Consider the following 8,252-nt stretch of genomic DNA (forward strand, 5'->3'; position numbering starts at 1 on the left):
GAGGATGGATGGGGCCATGTACTGTCAAATCTTGGGTGAGAACCTCCTTCCCTCAGTCAGGGCATTGAAAATGGGTCGTGGTTGGGTATTCCAGCATGACAATGATCCAAAACACACGGCCAAGGCAACAAAGGATTGGCTCAAGAAGAAGCATATTAAGGTCATGGAGTGGCCTAGTCAGTCTCCAGACCTTAATCCCATAGAAAATCTGTGGAGGGAGCTGAAGGTTCGAGTTGCCAAACATCAGCCACGAAACATTAATGGCTTAGAGAGGATCTGCAAAGAGGAGTGGGTCAAAATCCCCTGAGATGTGTGAAAACCTTGTGGCCAACTACAAGAAACGTCTGACCTCTGTGATTGCCAACAAAGGTTTTGCAACCAAGTACTAAAGCACGTTTTGCAAAGGGATCAAATACTTATTTCATTCATGAAAATGCAAATTAATGTATAACTTTTTTTGTAAAGCATTTTTCTGGATTTTTTTGTTATTGTTGTGTCTCTCACTGTTCACATAAACCTACCATTGACATTGTAGACTGATAATTTCTTTGTTAGTGGGCAAACTTACAAAATCAGCTGGGGTTCAAATAATTTTTTTCCCTGACTGTAATTGCGTAACTGTACGCACTCATTTGCTTTAGATAATGGACACAGAAACGTCATGTCTGTCTGCCTGTTACATTGAGGGGTTCTCTTTATGGCCAGTATGAACAGGACCAATGGTTACAACCAGAAACTCTTTCAATGCACACACAGGCAAATACCTGTTTTTTATAGACAAACTTAAAATGTGATACCCGTTTGTCTTTTTTGCTTAGGACAACCTGTAATGTCTATAGGGTCCCTTCGAGGTCCTTGGACCTTGCTTTGAAAAACACTTGCATACACAGGAGAGTGTCATGGACAAAAACCAGCCAGCTGTGTGGTAGAGGAGCTGGTTGGCTGTTGTGTCTGGGTGTGGATTTTGTGATGCATGCGCTTCTACACACACTCACATATACACCGTATCTCTATCTTTGCCTCAGCAGAAAATGACCCAGACAGCATGGCCTACACTAACCTAAGGCAAACACTTTCCCTGGACCATCTGGAAGTCATCTTGCCTGCAGAGCCAATGAAAGCACAGAGCAGAAGCTATGTTTACAACTTGGTGATAACAACTGGTCCACTTGAATTGCATGGCTGAACCAGTCATGCACCATAGCCCGTTCATAACATCTCATAAAACAGTCTTTTCCCCCGTTCATTCTTTTCTAATTTGCAATGACGATAGTACTTTTGGCGAAAAGAAATTAACGTTAGGGTGGTTATCAAAAACAGCTAACCTTCACCTAGTGGTAATACATGTCATTAATGAACATGAACTTTTTCATTTGATAAAATATTTACATGACAGCACTGATAGTTACATGGTGTCTTATTTTCCAATTATAAGAATTTCACATTTGAAAACATCTTTCTATTCATTGTGTTTTTACTGGCAAAATGAATAATTTTTGAATCCGGTTCATTCAGGTTTTGGTTTGTCATCACAACTAAACTAACATCTATTAGTTCTGTCTGTCATGTACAACAGTCGGTGAATTGTTAGCGGACCATCAGCATGGAGCTCGTTGTTCCCTCAGTGCAATCTCTGTGTGGGAAAGATGATGACATTAATGGCAACTGTTTGAAACAGTGCCACTGTGCATTTCTTTCTTTCACTTCATCTGTCTCTCTCCCTCTCATCTCTCCCTTGTCATCTGGGGTGCTTCAGCGGTGGGTTGCATTGTGTTCTCATAGGGAATATGGATAGATACAGTCTCCGGTACAGAGCAAGGACCCTGTGCTCTAGTTCCATTTTTCAGTCTGGGTCCTTTTGTCAATCTCTGACAGTTGGTGATTGGCTATATGGGGTGCATGCAGCGATATAGGGAGAGAAGGTGAGAGAAGGAAAAAAAGGGGGGATATTGAATGATAAGAAGAAAGGAAAAGAAAATGAGACAAGATTCCTGATGAAATGAAGAAAATTTGTGAGTACATGTCTGAGAAAAATGACACCTCTGAAAGTTCAGGATAGGTGCAGAAGTAATGTGCCCACTCAAACTGAGCAATTAAATATGACCAGAAGAATCAGCAGGGCTGTGAGGATGCCGTCACTCCGCACCTATTTGTGTCCTCTGGTTTGTTCCCTGAGAGCAAGTTCTCTCATGACAATCACAGTGAAACATCTTGACGGCCGGAGGCACAAGGATGGGCGTTGAGGAAACCTGCAAGGGAAAAGAGAATAGGGCAATGATCCGTATGTGTGTGTGTTTGTGTGTGTCCTGTGATAACGGTGCATGAGAGCAGGAAACACACAGTGCCTGTTTTTGCTGCAGGGGTTCCTGGAAGTCAGCCGCCCAGTGCGATCGGCGACATGCATACACACACATGTGAGGACGCAGACACATACACACACACAGGATACCTCGCCTCTGAAAGGGAAAAACATGCTGCGTCTGATACATGTGCGCACAGACAAGCAGACTTCCTGCATTTTCCCACCTACTGGGCGGCCACCTGTAACACTGTCTCACACACACATACACTCAAATTATATTCACGGGGATAAAGACAGAATGAGACAAAAATGAGTTGAAAGGTGACAGTAAACAAGTGCTATTCAAGCCCCTGTAATTACCTGCCACTGGATCAACATTGCCTGAGGCCAAGCAGCCTAATATCAACATTACCAACACTGCCGGTGACAAGAGCAACAAGAAGAGAGATGACTAAATTAAAGTAGTGCTGTTTTTGTGGTCTGTATGAAACACTAGGATAAACAGGTCAAGAGTGAGAGAGGGGTGATGAAGCGACACTGACACGTACAGTACATCAAGGGACTGAGCAGATGTAAATGGCTACAAGTCAGACATGGCAGGAAAGGCTCTTGTCTTTGATTTGATTTGAGTGTTCAAAGCATACGAGTGGCAAAGAGGAATCTTCTGAGAGAGCTAATGGCCTTTATTAAACATATGTGAACATGAATCTTATTTAAATCAACAATATGTAAAATACAACATAAAGAAGAAGGTGGTGCAAGGGGGAGATGAGATAGGACATGAGTGCAATCAGTAGAGTAACAGTGCTAAGTGTCAGGTTATAATGTCTGTGGCATGCACCATCATAAATATGATTGAATGTTACTTGCCACACAGTTGAGAACGAGCCAATGGCTGTGAAGCATATTGGAAACAGCTGATGCCAATCACCCACTAAAACAAAATGTCAGTACTCTGAACTAACACTATGCTTCATGAAACTGATGACACGTCTGTCTTTCCTAGATGAATCCCTTTAAATCTGTAACTCTTTGGAGCTGTTGGGTCATCACTGCCTCCTGTATACTGTAATGCAAAAAGTTTTTCTTTGAGTACTACTGTAGGAAAATAGCGTTTGTATTTGAACAAAGATGGCAGATTGCTACCATGATTTCCTCTAACTTTAACCAAGTGTTTTTGTTGTCTAATGCTAACTATACAGTAGCCATGCTGTTGTTTACAAAAACCTTCCTCTAACATTAATGTAATGGTGGTTGCCATGTGTAACAACTACAGAAAGTGAAAATTTTAAAAATGTAAAAAAAAAAAGGTCAAACTACTCCAGTTTTGCACAGTTACTACCAGCTCTCTTTCTGGCAGCAAAACATGGGTCTTACAATGACTAGACTACAATCCAGTTTTCCATGAAACTGGATGAAATGTATTTCCACACACCAATTAGTCTGCACTGTGTAAATGTCATGTTTCTGGATGGGAAGATATAAATTTCTGTTCATTCCTGAATGGCAGCATTCCTCTGCAGATGACGGACAACTCACTACCAACAGAAAAATGGGGTTCACGAGCACATAAATTCAGTTTTTAGAGAATTATGTCTAAGGTTAACAGCAACTTTTGGAGCTGTTCTCAAGTGATTCAGCAGACACTGAACACCTGATGAATCTCTGAGAGACAATAAGGAAGCGTAGCGCTGATGGAGACAGTGTCAAACTGTGAAGAAAAAACATGACTGTTACTGAATGTTTTCGCAAATTAAACTGGTTGGAATGTGCACACTAAAGGCATCAGTGATGTTATAGTCTCAAATTTATTAGCGGAAATATTTGAGTCTATTTTGTTAAACGAAAATGCCATTGAGCATTTTATATCAACGCACACGTGCACAATGAACTGAATCAAATATTTAAACATGTCATGCCACACACTGCAACTCTCTGAGAAAGTCAGAAAAGCAGTACCCTGAATTTAACAACTCAAACTAAATCCCTAATCTTCCTTTGATAGAGACTGAACAGGACTGTGGGAGGAAGGAATAGAGACAGAGCTGCATGATGGGATAGAAGCTGCAGTGTAGCAGCTTTTGCAGGTACAGTCTGGAGAGGGATCTCGCTCCCGCTCACTGGGGTATTATGGAATTCAACCCACCGTCTGGCTCGTGGCAAAGCAGAAGAAGTAAGTGGGCGAAATCTGACATCCTCGCCTTCTTCCATGAAAATGTAAATGAGTCTCCCCAACTTCTGGAGAAGACTATCCTGACAGACAGTAACTTTTAAATCAGACTGCAGATAATGATGTCTTATTATGTCATCCAATATTACAGGACAAATTCCATGCCTAATGAGCAAACAGTTGCACATAAACAAATGTCCTGTTGTGAAAATAAAGAAAAGCCTAAAATAGGGATATCCCTAGTGTACTGTCAGCGTGAACATTAAAACTGTAGATATACATGTCTGTCATGCTTCACTGCCGGGGCCTGGAGGGACGCTCACACTCCTTGGAGGTGCTGCAGTACACAGTGAACATGTGAAAAACCCATCTTCCCACTTGCTTGCCACCACACCACCTCCTTCTTATCCCTGTCAACGCTACTGTGTTCCCTCTGGTCGTGGAAACAAAAAATCAAAGTTGACACACAAGATGCAAAAAAATGTTTCTGTTTCTTTCCTCATCAGTCGGATCGACGGAAAGTCTGTTTTTTTCCAAGTGAGCATGTCCTCTGAAAGTTGAAGTCTGATTTTACAATGGAGATGATGGAGTGAGTTAATTTGCCAGGATGGGGCCGCGTTTTAACAACTGGAAGTGTACTCAGTCAATGAGACCTTTGCAGCACATCTCAAGAGGCTTTTCCATTTGCATGGGAAAATTGAGAACCCAGATATACTTTATGAATCCTTGGGCTTCTACTGACACTACAATTCACAAAGGCACATACAGTTGGATTAACTGCTCATAAACATACACAGGCAGAAATGATTACAGAAACCATGACAGATTTCACCCAAAGGTGCATTTATAAAAATACATCATAGGTCTTTACTCTTCAGTGTTTTGCCCTTACCCTCATACAGTAGCCTCCTTTTGACAGCTTGGCTAATCCCTTTGTTACATGTTGTCACTCAGTTGATAAATCATCTTGTTGGCCTTTTGATTTTGCCGAAAAAAAAAAACCCCAGTGGCATTCAGCTGAGGAAACTCCTCATCAGCTCAGAAAGCAGTTACCACCTTAAGAAGACACTTTCACTGTTTATTGAGAGTTGGTGAGAGTAGGACAAGTTACTTAAAAAGCAGAACCAATTACTCATTACATTTTACTCATTGTAAAAGTAATTAATTACTTGTTGTTGCTCAACCAACATGATCAGAATTTCTGTTAAACTATCCCAAATCTTCCATTCCCACACATCACTGTGCAATTTCTGTGTATAACTCTTGTAGAGATAATAAACAAAACATTATGGTATAACAAGCAGCCAGCTTACAGTGTGGAGGTATTTAGCCATGATGGCTGTACAGGGCAAGGTTTATTGAAGTCCTGTCTTCATAGTGAAAGCATGTGGGCGATATACCCTCAAACTCTTAAATAAACCATGTCATTCCTGCCTCTTTGTGGCTAATGCTGACAAGACAGTTAGGAATACACAACATGCAGATAAGATAACTTTGCAGCATGATGCATTTCTCCTCTTTAGGTAGAGACTAACGTCCTAAACCTCCAGCTCCTGTGTCAAGCTTATGTGTCCCAGACCGTCCAAACTGATCCCAACCCTCCATCTACCGGACACTGAACAAACCTAGCCTCAAAATGTCAAAGTAATGCCGCATTAATAGGATAACTAACTGCAGTGTAATTACTGAATCCCAAATTGTAATCACAGAGAAAAGTAATCACAAAACTGTAATATATTATTAGATAAGGCATCAGTGACTAACACTGCTGTTGAAGCACTTCTGCAGTAACAGCAGCTAATGGATAAAAAGTCAGTCCTGATAATTGCTCTGCTCACATTGTCTAACTGAATAAGACTTCTTCAGAGAGAGCCTGTAAAACTCATTAAATTTGATGTCAAGATACAGAGGGAATACTCAAGCCTCGGGTATCGAATTTATAATGCTACAATGATGCTTCCACATGTTAGAATGAGATATTTGTTTCTTGGGTTTACTTGATTGAGAACAGCAAATGTACTGTACAGACAGGTGAAAGAACAAAATGTTACAGGAAAGGTAAAGGCAGGAAAGAAAAAGGATTTCTGTGAGGAGAAAACTGAAGTTAGTAAGACTGTTTGCACATGCAACTAACAAACAAATACTGTCCATCCATGCCCAAAATATTTTAAGATTACAAAACAGTTCATCTATGCTTGTACATATAACAGCTGCCAAAGTTGCTGTGACTGGTGGAGAGACTCCTGATCCCATCCATCATCATCGCCCAACGTGCTATACGTCGCCTGTGGACCGGACTTCCCAGCTTCCCCAAATCATCGGCCAGATGGCCCTCTCCAACGCTTGCCCGCTTTACACACCTGATATGAAGCCATCCGTCATCTGATAATGACCAAGCTTTGGCAGTCCCCCAGCTGGGGCCTCTGCTGCAGCACTGGGCACTGGCGGATATCGGGGATAGGTGGTGACGGGGCGGTGCACTGCCTGACTGCCCCTCTGATGGATTAGTGCCAGGTAGTGTGGCTGGGGGAGGCTGGGGGTGTCCCCTAATAGGATTCACAATCAACCAGTGGACCATGGAACAGGTGGAAGCAGACACAGGGACAATTGCAAGAAAGAGCAGTGTGTGCGCTGTGATGCGGTACAAAAAATGGAGTATAAATTAGATGAATGGCAGACATGTAAAGAGGAGGCAATGGAGGAAGGACTGTTGAAACGAAAGCAAACAAGAGAAAAAGAGACTGTCCTCCTGAGAAAGATGACAGCATGAAATCATTTTAGCATGTAGTAGAGTTGATTAAAATTGGTTTAAAATTACAAGTAACGAAGCTCAGCTGTAGAAAGGACTGTTGTCCCTCTGGAGCAAAGGAGAAACTAGCTACATTGTTATACAGCCACAAAGTCAGCAAAGAAAGGAGGCTGATTAGAATCTGATCTAAATCTAAACAAACCTTAACCATAGCATTGCCACCGGGCAGTGTTGAAATGCCAAACTGAAGTTGATTTATTGATAGGGGCATCAGTTTGATGCAGTTTTGAGCTTGTGGTGATGTTTCTTTCTTTTTTACTATTATTGCTGGTTCACTTGATTGAAACAACTTAGATGATTTTCCACCCATGGGAACTGGGTAAATTTTTATTCACTCATCACTGGATCAGTTTTAATCCAGTAACTTTTACAAGGATATGTACTAAGGTTTTGTGGCTCTTTTTTTTTTTTTTTTTAGCACTAAACTGTTAAAATTGTGTGCATTCATATTTACTAAGGAGTTGCAATCGGGTTTTGCACCACAGAAAAAGAAAAAACAGGCACTTAAAGAATTTGCATGTCTGGTGTCATGCAATATGTACAGTATTTTAAGGCGATCCCATTCAGGGACACAAAATTATAAGAGGAGAGAATGGAAATTTATACAAATACCCTCAGCACTTTATTTACCACCACTGTGACAGAGGGAACTGTGGCTAAAGTTTAAGGTCAGGAGAAGACAGGTGTACTGTTTGTGGCTGAGCTGTTAGTTAAGAACATGGCAGAGGAGGGAGGGGGTGTTTGTAAATCCCATTTTTGACCAGAGGAGCACATGAAGGACTTTTACATGCTTTCAGGCGAAACCGTGCTTCAGTTTCCAAATCAAATTAAAGATGATTTGACTGGCAGAGGACTACATGATTGCAGTTCTGAAATATGATTGTTTATTTCCATCCATCCATCCATTTTCCTCCGCTTATCCGGAACCGGGTCGCGGGGGCAGCAGTCTAAGCAAAGACTTCCTTTTCTCC

At 41.5% G+C, this 8,252-nt stretch overlaps 1 protein-coding gene across 2 annotated transcripts in view; it reads right to left on the reverse strand.

Moving 5' to 3' along the window:
• runx1t1 (RUNX1 partner transcriptional co-repressor 1) overlaps positions 1–2,233 on the reverse strand; it is a 64,424-nt gene extending 62,191 nt beyond the window's left edge. For both annotated transcript variants that reach the window (XM_020606927.1, XM_020606926.1), the window contains exon 1: positions 2,147–2,233. The gene's annotated coding sequence lies outside the window, so the exon portion shown is untranslated. The remainder of the gene's footprint in view (positions 1–2,146) is intronic.
• Between the last annotated feature and the right edge of the window lie 6,019 nt (positions 2,234–8,252).

The sequence above is a fragment of the Monopterus albus genome, unplaced genomic scaffold (genome assembly GCF_001952655.1).
Source record: "Monopterus albus unplaced genomic scaffold, M_albus_1.0 scaffold82.1, whole genome shotgun sequence".
Taxonomy (NCBI): Eukaryota; Metazoa; Chordata; class Actinopteri; order Synbranchiformes; family Synbranchidae; genus Monopterus; species Monopterus albus.